This window comes from Taudactylus pleione, unplaced genomic scaffold, assembly GCF_031769625.1.
Source record: "Taudactylus pleione unplaced genomic scaffold, aTauple2 ptg000015l, whole genome shotgun sequence".
NCBI classification, from domain to species: Eukaryota; Metazoa; Chordata; class Amphibia; order Anura; family Myobatrachidae; genus Taudactylus; species Taudactylus pleione.
In genome coordinates, this window is record NW_028284417.1 from 2,360,001 (window position 1) to 2,375,724 (window position 15,724).

A 15,724-nucleotide genomic window follows, 5' to 3' on the forward strand; every position below is an offset into this window, starting at 1 on the left:
CCCAAGGCACATGCTCCACTCGACAAACACCCCCCCAATGTTACTCCACTGGTCTTTGCATTGTAACATGATTTTGCATTTTAAATAAAAGCTTATATAAATAAGGTATTCATGTAATTTTTAAGACTATTTGGGCACCAACAGCTTTCATTGACCACTTAACTGGCACAGTTGCATGGGAGCGACCATTGCAAGATGTGCTTTCACTCTCATGGTCACTCCCATGGTGTGCTCCCATTTAAGATATGTCACTGTTCACATCCTATGAACCCATGCCATACTCCACTGATTGGTGATCGTCTGCATCACATGCCCATTTTGCACCCTCAAATGCAGTGCGATTGGCATTCTGGAGAACATGGGCCAAATACAAAAGTATAAAGAAGGGAACCAAAGTGTCCCTCTGAGCACTATTCCACAAACCTCTGTACTTAGCATAGGCTGATGTGTGGCCATCAGCCTCTTCCAATGCAGAGATCAGCAGGAGCAATGATCAGTTCTCTCTGAGACACACTCTGCTGTGCTCTGCATGATCAGGAGGGATTTATGCCACTAGAAAGGTTCTATTGCCACTGTGGGGCGGGGGTGGGGATTGTTGAAACCGTATAAATTGGTTGCGATCGCTTAATCGCACACGAATCGCAACACGACATCCATTGGACGATTTGATCGTCCACGGCCATTTTATGCGAACACAGGCTCCCGCCGCATTTGCGCACGCACTTGCGCACGCGCAATTGCACATGCTCGCTATACATGCACACGCATCCCATGCCCCCGCAACTCGTCATATTGTGAATGGCGAGCCATGCTTCTGTGGTCACAACGGTTAAGCGCCATTTTACATTACATAAACACATAAAGTTAGTACAGCAATACTGTTTAAATACTGTTTTGCGTTTCAATCGCATAGCCAGCTTTTAAGTATTATTGTCGGAAACCTTACCCCGACGGACAGCAGCCTTTCCTTACAATAAACTTATATCCCATTTAACCCTAAACTGACTGAGATACGCACAATGCTATGTGTTTTAAAGGTATGCAGTGAATGTTACATGTTAAATAGCAGTTATATGATATCTGGGATTAGGAATAAGATAAATGGGTCATGAGTAGTATCTACCGATTTCCCTCTGTCTCAACAGGAATATGAAACCAACAGAATGAATATGGAAGGGATCACTATCGAGTTATGAAGACCTGCCAAGAATTATACTCTATACTGTATAAATCACTGTACACCTCCCCTGTAGATTTGCATGCCAAATGTTAGTACAAAGGGATTTTCTAACAGTTCAACCTCCAGTGACGTCAACCATTTACTAACAAATGAATAGCAACAACCATTGTGACTCAGTAATAAAGGGCCAATAGGGAACCCCTCTGAGTATTCAGCTTATGTTCAAAGGTAATTGTACACCTATAAATTGCCATGCAGTCTGGATCCCAGCCCCTTTCCTTTGCTACCTTTCTCCCTGCCTGACCCTAAAGAAACACACAGCAATCCTGATGGACAGCTGTTAGTCTAGGATCCAGACTGCATGGCGAAATATTGGTAATTGTATCTTTGTCTTTATCCTGTATATAGCTGCATTGTATAGATTAAGGCTGATTATACCTTTTTTTACAATATAGTACCTTTGTGTGTGTTGGAACCGCAAACTGTTTCTGTGTGACAAAGTTATTTTATATTGAAATGGGAGGTATGGGCAATCTGGTCTGTGCAATCAAATCTCTCTAATATCGATGCTGTTCAAACGGTATCAATAAATGGGGGCTCACCGAGTTGGATATCACCCATCACTGTGTTTTTGAACTGCTCCCCTCGTCTTGGAACAAAAGACTGGAAAGGTGCCCGCAGATTTTTTTCCTGCGTTCCTATTTTTGTTCAGAGAAGGAGACTCGCAGTTTGCGAATTCAGAGAGGGCTGATTAGAATCTGGGATAATGGAGAGAGATTTGTGCTTGCCCACGTTGTTGTAGAACGGCCGCACATTGCATGCGCAACCGATCGCACAATAACGCCACAAAGGTTTTAGTGTACACCACGTGCAAACAGTCACAGCATAGTGCGTGCGACCGGATGTACGGCCACTTCCTGCCATGTGTAGTGATTACATCTAATTGTTTGTAACCGAGCGCACAATAGCAAGTGAAGCATGTGACTAGCATTTCTGTTAGAATTCAAATAAATCATCAAGACTGAAAAACGTCATATTGATAGGGCTGTAATCTCCAAAAGGCTATTAATCAAAACAAAGGTATTTTTTTTATTTTTGTTATTTGGCCACAATATAGAAGTGTGTAAGGTGTATGATTGCGATTGTGAAATAGGTTGTGCCTTCGTGGTCCCTATTTTAGGTAATAAATATAGGGTATACATAACAGGTATACTGGCAGAGGGGATCCTCCTGGTTTCCTATCGTTACAGAGAGTTAACGATAAAATATAGCTTCCAGTGTAGTTGTAATATTCATCGGTCAGTTAGGGCCTTTGAGTGTTGTGACCGGACCATACGAGTGTGGCATCTCTGACTGAGGCTGGTTGCGGGGACAAAAGGACAATAGGTGGTTACTGTGGTTTTATCTATCGCTAGATAACTCCTGTGTTCCCTATTGTAGGTTGTACTGTGCTTGCCTTAGTAGGTATTGCTGTGTTCCCTATTTTTAGATATTAGCTAACTGTAGAATAGGTGCATGGAGGCAGCCTATCGGTTAATTCTTCCACCGGTCTTATCATTGTTGTTGTTTTTTTTTCGCAAAATGGGCGCAAAACAGTCAACAGGGATGGTAGACGATGCGCTGTGTATGCAGGGTCCGACCGGGTCGGCTCTTCATATAATGTACACTAAATATGGTGCGTACGCAACGACGCACTGTACTGTGTGGGTTAAGATGACGAGTAAGAGTGAGAAACCTTTCCCAAAGATTGGAAGCTTTAATATGGAGATTTTAAATAACCTTAGGAATCACATATGTAGAGTGAAATCCCTAAAGAAAAGAGTGGAGTATGATGATTCTTTGAAACTCTGGCTGAATGAGAGTTGCACATGGGTTAATGGCGTGCATGGGGCACCGCATGGAGCCACGTGCATGCCTAGGGGTGATGCGCACGCAACGCTACACAGCGTAGCGTACGCATCACAGGGAAATGCAAACTTAGCGTTGCCAAAGGTATTGTGAATCGCGCTTGCGCACCCCCGCCACCTTATGTGGTGGGCGGTGATGATACATTACCACATAACAAAAACTATAAAAATGTTGTAACTGAACCAAGTAAGTTGTACCCAGTCCTGAGTGAATATTTGGAAAATGTCTATGATGCAGAAAGTGATCCTGTAGCAATGTCTGCTGTATCCCATGCTGTGCAGTTATTAAATGTCCCTTCCCAGCAAGTACAAGTAGCTGCCCCTATGGCATCAAGAGGGGGGGAGGGATCCTTAGCTCATGGGGGGGAGGCCCTAGTAGAAACCATGGTGGGGGAGGCTCCTTTAATAAGGGTGCAGGAAGTATTAGAACCAACTGCTTCAATAGCGGAGGTTACTAATACCGTTCGCTGCAGTAATAGGCTTAAAGGTATAGAGGTGGGAGGCATCCACCCTGTAAGGACAGTTATTGTCCCTAATGGGAACGCAGATGCGAATGGTGTCGTACCCACAAGGGAAGTAGCGATGCACTGTCCTTGGACACGGGCGGAACTACATTCCATTATGTCTGAATTTCCTGACCCCAAGAAACATCTGGCAAAATATCAGCGTTTCATAAAGGATCTAGGCAATGCCCATTAGCCAACCAACAAGGATTGGCGAAAGGTGTTAAGAGCATGTCTCCCAGAAGGTACAGATGTGAAAAAGTTTATCACAGCATGTACTCTGGATGCAGACATCCCCTTAACTGATCAAGGTAATCAGGATTGCATTGCCCGAATAGTTGCCCAACTAGCCATATTTTTCCCGTTAGTTGTTAATTGGAGTAAAATCTTCTCCATTAAATAAAAGGAAAGTGAACCTGCAGAAGATTACTTTAATCGTGGGCTGCAGACGATCACTCAGTACACTGGGATCAAAAACATTAAGGATAGCACGCACTACCGGGGAATGGTCATCACTGTTCTAATGGACGGTCTAAAAGACAGTTTGAAAGACAGAGTTCAGACCTCACACCCTGGTTGGAGAGGGATAACAGTTGACGCGCTCAGGGAAACTGCAATAGACCATGACAAAAATATCACCAGGAAACGTGAAGCTCAGAGCGAGAAATTGATGGCTGTTAGCATTTGAGCTCTAGAAGATATGCACTTACAGCCAACAGACACATATCCACCTGCACAGTTACAAGTCTTAAACACCTACCATCCTGCGCAGGCCCAACCCATACAATTCCCTTACACATACCACACCAGACCACAACACACTCTTCACACACACCCAAAACCATCATACCTACACTCAAAATCCCCTCCTCCCGGACTTCAACAAAATTTCCCCAACAGATCAGCTAAGAAATGTTTTAACTGTAACCAAGTAGGACACTTTAGGAAGGACTGTAGAGTCATAATTCAGGAACCCCACATGCAGCAACGTATTGATGCATCTCGTAACCATAAGAACTACCAGATAAATCCTGCCCACATAGTTGCTGCAAATGCCTTGCTGGGGGAAGATAGCCAACTATAGGGGTTAGGTCATACCTGTAGTCTGCAGGCAGTCAGGATAACGGGAGGTACTAGGGAAGAGCCGGTAATAAAGGTTAATGTAGCTGGTACTGAATGTTCCTTCCTAGTAGACACAGGGGCGACCAGGTCTGTTTTAAAATCTCTTGAAAATCTACAGATAACAAACCAGACAGTACCAGCAATGGGTGTAACAGGTAGCGTACAGCATTACCCTTTAACCAAACCCACGGAGGTTACCATTGGGCCTTTGCATGCCAGGCATTCTTTCCTCCTGGCAGCAACAGCCCCTACTAATCTCCTGGGAAGAGATTTATTGTGCAAAATTGGATGTATTATCTATTGTACCCCTGACGGGATATTTATGGATGTCCCAGGAAGGTTTGCACACGAGGTAAGGGATGTGCTAGACACTCCCCAAAGGTTAATGCTGCACACCATAACATCAGACAAGGGTTCAGCTCAGGTAGATGAAATGTTAGAACAAATACCTAGTTTCCTTTGGACTAAGGATGGACAGGACACTGGGTTAATGGCAAATGTAGCTCCCGTCATGGTAAACCTGAAAAACGGTAGACACGCTCCTAAAATTCCCCAATACCCATTAAAGCCAGAAGTGGAGTTAGGGGTTCACCCCATAATTGAGCGTTTACTACAACAGGGAATTTTAGTCCGTACAGCCAGTGTAGACAACAGTCCCATCTTCCCTGTGAAAAAGAGTGGTGGGAGGGGGTACAGGATGGTACAGGACCTTAGAGGGGTTAATAAGGTGGTAGAAAGCCAATTTCCCGTAGTGCCTAACCCAGCTGTCATCCTTATGCAAATCCCATCAACCGCAACCCATTTCACGGTAATAGATTTATGCTCCGCTTTCTTCTCCATCCCCCTTCATCCTGATTGCCAATACCTATTTGCCTTCACATACAAAGGCATACAGTACACATGGACACGACTACCCCAGGGCTTCATTGACAGCCCCAGTATCTTCTCCCAGGCCTTACATGATTGTTTACAGTCTTTTCAACCTGCCAATGGATCGGTACTAATCCAATATGTAGACGATTTGTTGTTATGCTCTGATTCGTTTATGTCATGTTTAAATGATACTAAACTTTTGTTGCTTCACCTCTCGCACACAGGGCATAAGGTTGCTAAGGACAAGTTACAGCCATGCCAGACCAGGGTTAAATACTTGGGACACTGTCTTACCCAAGGTTTCCGACATCTGACAGCGGACAGAATCCACGCCATACAGACCATGACACTACCGCAGAACCAGCACCAGATCCGTACCTTCTTGGGCATGTGTGGGTATTGCAGGTCATGGATACCCGGTTTTTCCATTCTGGCTTTACCACTGCAGGAGTTAGTATCTTCCACAAAACCAGACCGTGTCTTGCACTCTGAAGAGTCAGAGCAAGCCTTCCTTAATCTTAAGGACAGTCTGATAAGAGCACCTGCATTGGGGATTCCAGACTATGGGAAACCCTTTGATTTATTTTGTACGGAGGCTGCTGGTTGTGAGGCAGGAGTTCTCACACAAAAACATGGTGATGCCAATAGACCAGTAGCATACTACAGTGCCCAGTTGGACGCTGTGGCAAGAGCACTCCCAACGTGTTTAAGGAGCATAGCTGCAACCGCACTCTTAGTGGAAAAGAGTGAGGATGTAGTGTTAGGCCATGACATGACTGTACATATACCACATGCTGTTTCTGCCCTGTTAAATTCAGCCCAGACCAGACACGTTTCCTCCGCTAGGTTCACTAAATGGGAACTAGCGTTAATTGCACCGACCAACATTACTATAAAGAGGTGTAATACTTTAAACCCTGCTACATATTTACCAAGTGTGCCTCATGATGCACAAAGGGTGGAAGGTAAAGGTGAATCGTTACCAGTAGTAGAAGGTGAGTTTGGTACAGGAATTAATAGGCATGACTGTATGGAGTATTTAAATCAAAATTTTACAGCTAGGCCTGACATTCATGACACACCGTTAGAAAATGCAGACTTAACGTTTTACACGGATGGGAGTTGCCATAGACAGACTGATACTGGTGAGTTATGTACAGGTTATGCTGTGGTTGATGACAAGGACGTTATAGCGGCCGAACCACTCGGTCCACCCCATTCAGCGCAGGTGGCGGAACTCGTGGCACTAAGGAGAGCGTGTGAGTTGGCTGAAGGAAAAACGGCCAATATTTACACAGACTCCAGGTACGCTTTTGGGGTGGTGCACGATTTTGGGGCCCTATGGCGTCTAAGAAATTTTCTAACGGCAGCAGGCACACCAATCGCACATGCACATCACATAAAACGACTGTTGACGGCAATACAGCTACCCAAGACAGTAGCTGTCATTAAGTGTAAAGCCCACACCTGCGAAGATGATCCAGTATCATTGGGTAACAACAGGGCTGATGAAGCTGCCAAATGGGCAGCAGGTTTAAAACTTAATCAAATGGATGAAGTGTTGGTATTTGAAACGGTTGACATGCAGAAACTGGTTGAAATGCAAGGTGTGTGTACCCATCAGGAAAAGGCAAGCTGGAGATCCAAGGGATGTGATCAAGAGTCCTCTGGGCTCTGGAGAAATGGACAAGGGAAGCCAGTAGCTCCTAAGGCATACTACCCAAGCTTAGCAGAAGCAGCACATGGTCTGACCCATCTGGGTAAGCAGGGTATGTGTAAGTTAGTGAAGGCATACTGGTATGCACCTGGCTTTTCTTCCCAAGCAAAGAAGAGGGCAATGTCCTGTTTGACCTGCTTAAGGAAGAATATAGGAAAAACTGTACCCACCGAACCATCTCACATCCCTCCAGCAGACGGCCCTTTCCAGGTCATACAAATTGACTTCATCCAGGTACCACCCTGCAGGAACTTGAAGTATGTTTTGGTTTGCATAGACGTATTCTCTAATTGGGTAGAGGCATACCCAGCTGCTACCAACACTGCTGCATTCACGGCAAAGAAAATAGTTCAGGAGTTTGTATGTAGGTATGGTATCCCTAGAGTAATTGAAAGTGATAGGGGTACCCATTTTACCGGAGATGTTTTTCAATGTATGTGTAAGTTGATGGGTATTAATAGTAAGCTTCACACCCCATATCGACCGCAGGCCAGTGCCAAGGTGGAGAGGGTAAATGGTACTATTAAAAACAAGCTGAGTAAAATCATGGCTGAAACTGGTTTGGGATGGCCAGAAGCTCTGCCTCTTGTGCTCCATAGTATCAAGACCACCCCTAGATCCCCTCTTAATCTTTCCCCATTCGAAATACTGTTCGGGAGGCAACCTCATTTAATTATAAGTCCTCAGGAAGATTTGAAAAGTAACAACGAGGTTACTGTGAGGTACCTTATAGGGATGAGTAAGCAGCTAAAACAGCAGCAGCAGAAACTAAAACTGTTATCACCTGATATGCCTCAAATGAACTGTCGTGATTTTACATTTTACGTTCAGGTTGTTTGACTGACCGTTGGGAAGGACCATACCAAGTGCTACTGACAAGTACAACATCCGTGAAAGTAGCTGAGAGAGACACCTGGGTCCATTCCAGCCATTGTCGGAAGGTCAAAAATCCTGAGGAGAACCAGACCAGGGGAGAGACAGAGAACCTGGACCTGTCGATTGCAAGCCTGTTCCGTGAAAGCTACTAATTGTATCAGTAGCACTTGAACAAGGCTGGTAAGACCTTGTATGGTGATGGGGTTTCAGGTTGTAACTGCTTTTATGTAAACTCCCAGAGTTTATATCATACTGTTGTGTTTCGGGATGTCCTGGTTCTGTGCTGGTGGTCGGAGGATGGAGAGAGAGATCGGTAGTGGTGTCGGTGGAGAGGAGCTGGGAGAGAAAGAGCTGCAAAAACAAGGCCAGTACCTGACCAATATTAGCACTGTAATGGTTAAAAGATCTGCTCTCTTGGAATCTCGGAGGCAGTGTGAAGGTTTATTGTCTGAAGAGTATTGTATATGCACAAATTGTGGGCCTGTAGTCAATGATAAATGCATCCTACGATGTCAGACCCAGAGTAATTTATACTTGGGCGAGCATCCGTTAGAGGACTACCATTCCCTAGTAGGCAAGGTTTTGAACCAAACCGAATGTTGGGTATGCTCCCAGGTTCCTCAAGGACAGCATAATGTAGGGTTAGTCCCATTCCCCTTAAAGGTCTCTGAAGTCATTGACTTACAGGGAGGCAAACCGGTGGACAGAAAATTTAACATATCTGATTCCCCTAATTTGAAGCTCCACCAATATCAAGTAGATAAATCCCTGTTATGTTTCAACTTCACCAATCCCAACAAACCTGGGAATTGGGAAGTCACAGGAATTAATCAGACAATGACCTTCTCACTGAGAGCCGATAATGTATCTATAGACTCAGCACTTTTATACAACATTGTTACAAGTGGGAAATTCTATAGGTACAGGTATACGCGGAGTAATGTTAAAGTGATGGTTGGAAGAGTACCACCCGGGTACTGTGCGAAGATCATACAACCTGATACTTGTATTAGCCAAATGGAGGAGATAGGGATGGGATCATTCATAGAAAAGATGTGTACCGGTATCATGAAACATTCCATCCCATTCATCCTCCCAGATGATGTATATTATATTTGTGGTAGAAAAGCGTATAAATGGCTCTCTCCAAGTTCCAGTGGACTATGCTATTTGGGAAAGGTACTCCCAGAAGTCATGACTCTTGCACATAATGAAATGATTGATGTCCATAGGAACATACCTTCTCCATACCTTCATACGCATTATGAACACAGAAATAAGAGACTCATGATTCCTGGTGATGTGCATAAAGCCACTCAAATGATAAGTGAGACGACTGGCTTCCAGATTTTAGTTGCACTTGATCCCACCAGGATTGCTCGGGGATCTCTAAATTTTAGGTATATTCAAGATCTCGCAAAATTAATAGATAATATCACCGAGCTATATGATGACACCTTTAGGTACACTGGTAAGGAGTTGCAAGTGTACAAGAAAGAGCTGGTCCAACATCGTTTAGTGCTGAATTATTTAACTGCTGTCACTGGAAGATATTGCGTAACCCTAGCCACCCAGTTTGGTGTTAAATGTTGTACTTATATCACCAATAGCACTAGTGACCCCAAGGAGGTGATAGACCGGAAAATGGATGAAATTCTGCAGTTGAAATGGGAATTTCGGAAGAACCATAATGCTTCAATCGCTGAAGTGGAGGAACAGGTCGAAGAGTGGTTCTCCTGGTTGAACCCTATGAAATGGTTCTCGGGTCTAGGAGAGTGGGTCCAAGGACTGATTGCGAGTATAGGGAAACTCCTGATCCTAGTGTTGGTGGTCATCCTAATAATTGGCATATGTATCAGATGTGTTCCAGCGGCTATGAAGTGTGCAAAAGGTTGTTCCAATGGAAACCAGGAAAATGAAATAATGATGGTAGTTACCCATGATGCTGTGAATACTAATGTAACTAATACCCTACATTATAACCCTGAATTAGAGAGTACGATCTAATGTTTGCTTGCATATTGCCATGTATAATAAAGTATTGTCAATGTTTCTTTAGAACACCCTAGTTTAAATGTAGTCTTCATCTCCCCTTTCTTCCAAGGTTGTCCTCTCCATGGAGTGGTGCTTTCCCACACTAGCTCTCCATTGGTCCTCGACTTAGAGTCCATGTGGTATGCATACGAGGGGCTACTTTATGTCCCCAGGGGCGCATTATTCAACGATTCAAATGACCACACGGAGTCATATTGTTAAGAACATTGAACAATACTTTATAATACAGTGTCCACATGAAATAAGATCCGAATGATAGTAGAAGTCCCATAAGAACATGTACCTTGTAATGATGTGATTTGGATTTGTTTAGCAGTGCAAAAAAGTGTTATTAATGCTATTTCAAAACATCTTAAAATGAAGTCTCTAAACAATTCAAAATTATCCTTATGGGTTAGGTGCATTCCCACATCTAACATATGGTCACGACCTCTTCAGTCTGGCCTGTGGTGTGCACATAAGGCTAGTTTTATGTCCCTTCCCCCAAGAGCGCTTCATTGATGGGTAAATTAACAACTCATGCCATCCCATAACAATAACATTAACTAATGTCTTATAGTATGGCTAATCAGATAACCAATTATTAATTGTTGCTTGCGTATGGTGATAGCGTATAATTGCTATCAAAGGGTGGACTGTCGAAACCGTATAAATTGGTTGCGATCGCTTAATTGCGCACGAATCGCAACACGACATCCATTGGACGATTTGATCGTCCACGGCCATTTTATGCGAACACAGGCTCCTGCCGCATTTGCGCACGCACTTGCGCACGCGCAATTGCACATGCTCGCTATACATGCACATGCATCCCATGCCCCCGCAACTTGTCATATTGTGAATGGCGAGCCATGCTTCTGTGCTCACAACGGTTAAGCGCCATTTTACATTACATAAACACATAAAATTAGTACAGCAATACTGTTTAAATACTGTTTTGCGTTTCAATCGCATAGCCAGCTTTTAAGTATTATTGTCGGAAACCTTACCCCGACGGACAGCAGCCTTTCCTTACAATAAACTTATATCCCATTTAACCCTAAACTGACTGAGATACGCACAATGCTATGTGTTTTAAAGGTATGCAGTGAATGTTACATGTTAAATAGCAGTTATATGATATCTGGGATTAGGAATAAGATAAATGGGTCATGAGTAGTATCTACCGATTTCCCTCTGTCTCAACAGGAATATGAAACCAACAGAATGAATATGGAAGGGATCACTATCGAGTTATGAAGACCTGCCAAGAATTATACTCTATACTGTATAAATCACTGTACACCTCCCCTGTAGATTTGCATGCCAAATGTTAGTACAAAGGGATTTTCTAACAGTTCAACCTCCAGTGACGTCAACCATTTACTAACAAATGAATAGCAACAACCATTGTGACTCAGTAATAAAGGGCCAATAGGGAACCCCTCTGAGTATTCAGCTTATGTTCAAAGGTAATTGTACACCTATAAATTGCCATGCAGTCTGGATCCCAGCCCCTTTCCTTTGCTACCTTTCTCCCTGCCTGACCCTAAAGAAACACACAGCAATCCTGATGGACAGCTGTTAGTCTAGGATCCAGACTGCATGGCGAAATATTGGTAATTGTATCTTTGTCTTTATCCTGTATATAGCTGCATTGTATAGATTAAGGCTGATTATACCTTTTTTTACAATATAGTACCTTTGTGTGTGTTGGAACCGCAAACTGTTTCTGTGTGACAAAGTTATTTTATATTGAAATGGGAGGTATGGGCAATCTGGTCTGTGCAATCAAATCTCTCTAATATCGATGCTGTTCAAACGGTATCAATAGGATGTAATGCCACTAAGGGATCAGTAGTCACTGGGGAGGAGGGATAAATACTTCAATAGAGGCGATAGACACTGGGGGGTATATTTACTAAAGGTTGATTTTAGTCAATGTTTGGGTCTAAATCACACAATTACTTAGAGATGATTTTTTTTACATTGTTTAAAACATTTTTTAAAAATCATCTGTTAATAAATATGTGATTTAGGGCTCTATTTACTACAATCCGCATTTAAAATGCAGTTGTAGTGATATTTCCGACTAAATCCGCATTGCGAATTTAGGAAATATCACAGGAATTTATCAAAAATCCCTTGCAGGGACAGAGCTTGTGATAAAGCTCCGTCACTGCGCATCTTGTCTGTACACTTCTCACTGTATTTTTCAGAAAAAAATACAGGGAGAATATGTCTGCGCATGCACTGCCGCAATACCCCCCCCTCCCCCCCACTTACCTTCCATGATCGGTGCTCCAGTGATGTCCTCTAGGGCTCCAGTCACCTGGTCTCCCGGCTCCTGCACTGTGACCCTGGTCAGCTGTTCTATGCAGCAGCTGACCAGGATCACAGTGCAGGAGCCAGGAGACCAGCTGACCGGAGCCCCAGAGGACATCACTGGAGTACCGATCACCAGTCCCTGGATGCAGGTAAGTGTTTTTTTACTTTTTTTGTGCAGTGATCAGCTTGTTGTAGTTTAGACCACACAGCTGATCACTGTGGCCCGACTCCCAATCTCTGCTCTGCCATCTCCAGGTGGCGTTACTATCACAGGGCTTCCCACGGTATTTTTTCATATTTTATTTTTAGTAAATCTGTACAGATCACATTTCCCATTACAATTATGGGAAATGCGATCTACTTACTAAAAATATGTGATAATTAGGGTTTGGAGTAGAATTTTACTAATTCTACTCCTTTTGCCCTTTAGTATGTGATACTAAAATGTAAAAACACCATTTTTCACTTTATTTTAATAAAAATAATGTTGATAAATAGGCCCCTTAGACCCTGAAACATAAATTCGGTCAATTGACTATTAGTAAATATACCCCTGGATGTGGTATTGTCATTGGAGGATCTATCGCCACAGGCCGAGGAGACTAATTCTACAATGAGTACATATGGAATTGGTGGGAGTGGAGGTTAATGCTACAGTGGGGTCCTAAAGATAAAAGAGTGTCGGATAATGCTATGGGGGGTTCAATTGACACAGGAAGACCAATGGCTACAATGGTGATAGGAAAATGCTATAACAAAAGGGTATAATGATATAACAGTCTGCTAGATACAGTCAGGTCCATAAATATTGGGACATTGACAGAATTTTCAGATTTTGGCCTCTATTCACCACCACAATGGTTTTGAAATGAAACAAACAAGATGTGCTTTAACTGCAGACTTTCAGATTTAATTTGAGGGTAATTACATCCAAATCAGGTGAACGGTGTAGGAATTACAACAGTTTCAATATGTGCCTCCCACTTTTTAAGGGGCCAAAAGTAATGGGACTATCAACTCAAAAGCTATGTCATGGACAGGTGTGGGCTATTCCATCATTATTTCATTATCAATTAAGCAGGTAAAAGGTCTGGAGTTGATTCTAGGTGTGACATTTGCATTTGGAATCAGTTGCTGTTGACTCTCAATATGAGATCCAAAGAGCTGTCACTATCAGTGAAGCAAGCCATCATTAGGCTGAAAAATCAAAACAAACCCATCAGAGAGATAGCAAAAACATTAGGTGTGGCCAAATCAACTGTTTGGAACATTCTTAAAAAGAAAGAACGCACAAGATGCAAACCATTGGTGAGCCACAAAAACAGGAAGACCAGATTAGAGTTTGCCAAACAACATCTAAAAAAGCCATTACAGTTCTGGAACAACATCCTATTGACAGATGAGACAAAGATCAACTTGTACCAGAGTGATGGGAAGAGAAGAGAAAGAAAGGAACTGCTCATGATCCAAAACATACCACCTCATCAGTGAAGCATGGTGGTAGTGTCATGGCGTGGGCATGTATGGCTGCCAATGGAACTGGTTCCCTTGTATTTATTGATGATGTGACTGCTGACAAAAGCAGCAGAATGAATTCTGAAGTGTTTTCGGGCAATATTATATGCTCATATTCAGTCAAATGCTTCAGAACTCATTGGACAGCTCTTCACAGTGCAGATGGACAATGACCTGAAGCATACTGCAAAAGCATCCAAAAAGGCTAAAAAGTGGAATGTTATGCAATGGCCAAGTCAATCCCCTGACCTGAATCCGATTGAGTATGCATTTCACTTGATGAAGACAAAACTGAAGGGAAAATGCCCCAAGAACAAGCAGGAACTGAAGACATTTGCAGTAGAGGCCTGGCAGAGCATCACCAGGGAGGAAACCCAGCGTCTGGTGATGTCTATGCGTTCCAGAATTCAGGCTGTAATTGCCTGCAAAGGATTTGCAACAAAGTATTAAAAAGTGAAAGTTAGATTTAGGATTGTTTAGTTTGTCCCATTACTTTTGGCCCCTTAAAAAGTGGGAGGCACATATAGAAACTGTTGTAATTCCTACACCGTTCACCTGATTTGGATGTAATTACCCTCAAATTAAATCTGAAAGTCTGCAGTTAAAGCACATCTTGTTTGTTTCATTTCAAAGCCATTGTGGTGGTGAATAGAGGCCAAAATATGAAAATTCTGTCAATGTCCCAATATTTATGGACCTGACTGTATGTCCCCAGGATGGTGTTAGGAACGAAAATAGTTAAATATGTTTTTAAATAGAAGTTCTTGAATTACTTATATAATAAAAAAATCAGCAATTCTTAATGACGCTTTTGAATAAAATGTTTGTCAGTTATTGCCTGCATGTGGACACTGACACTGGTCAAGGTAACCCACTACTTGATAAAGTAGATGGGTTGTTTTCCGCTAAGGTCTCCAATTGCCATTATGGTTTGAAACCTTTCAGTTTTATTTGATGCTATTCGATGTTTTGCCTTTAATAAATTACATGGTTTAGTAGCCGCACTACATAAAGCATGAAGACCAAAGGTTTTGTCAAATCACCCTTTAGTACATCCCAGCCATAGACAAACGCAGGGGTGGTTCCGTCTGCCTGGAAACCCCCGTCCCCAGCCAACACCATGACCACAATAGAAATAGTAATATAATAGAATGTTACTAGTGCTGCATGTTGTTTTCAGTATCACAAATGAAATAATTAGCACCACCTGTGGATCTTTTAAAATGTATCGGCCAGTAATAAATATACATGTACACCAACTAGAAGATGTGGAAAACATGCACTGTTAGGGGTGCACTGCTATAGACCATCTATAGGGCTAAGTATTAAAACTATATAATAATACACTATCTAGTACATATAGAAACCGATGTGTACATATATGTCCAGGGCAGTGCTCGGTTCTTCTGCTGCTACCCCAGACTCCCGGACTTGCTCCAATGCTCTGGAATTGTGCCTACATCTGACATAAAAACATTCAGCTCAGGCAGGATGGCCCTACTGCCGCATCTAATGGCTTACTGTGATTGCTGGTCCTGTATAAGCTGGAATTATGACACACAATACACTTTGTATGTAACATATTAAAGCTGGATAAGTGCTAATTATGCCCTCTTCGTGGACAGGCCACACTCACTCTAAAATCAAGCATTTGGAAACCCTCCTCTAG

General features: G+C 42.8%; 1 protein-coding gene across 1 annotated transcript in view; it reads right to left on the reverse strand.

The window, feature by feature from the left end:
• The window catches only part of B3GAT2 (beta-1,3-glucuronyltransferase 2), a 171,635-nt gene that overhangs the window by 94,107 nt on the left and 61,804 nt on the right, over positions 1–15,724 (reverse strand). The gene's annotated exons all lie outside the window — the stretch shown is intronic.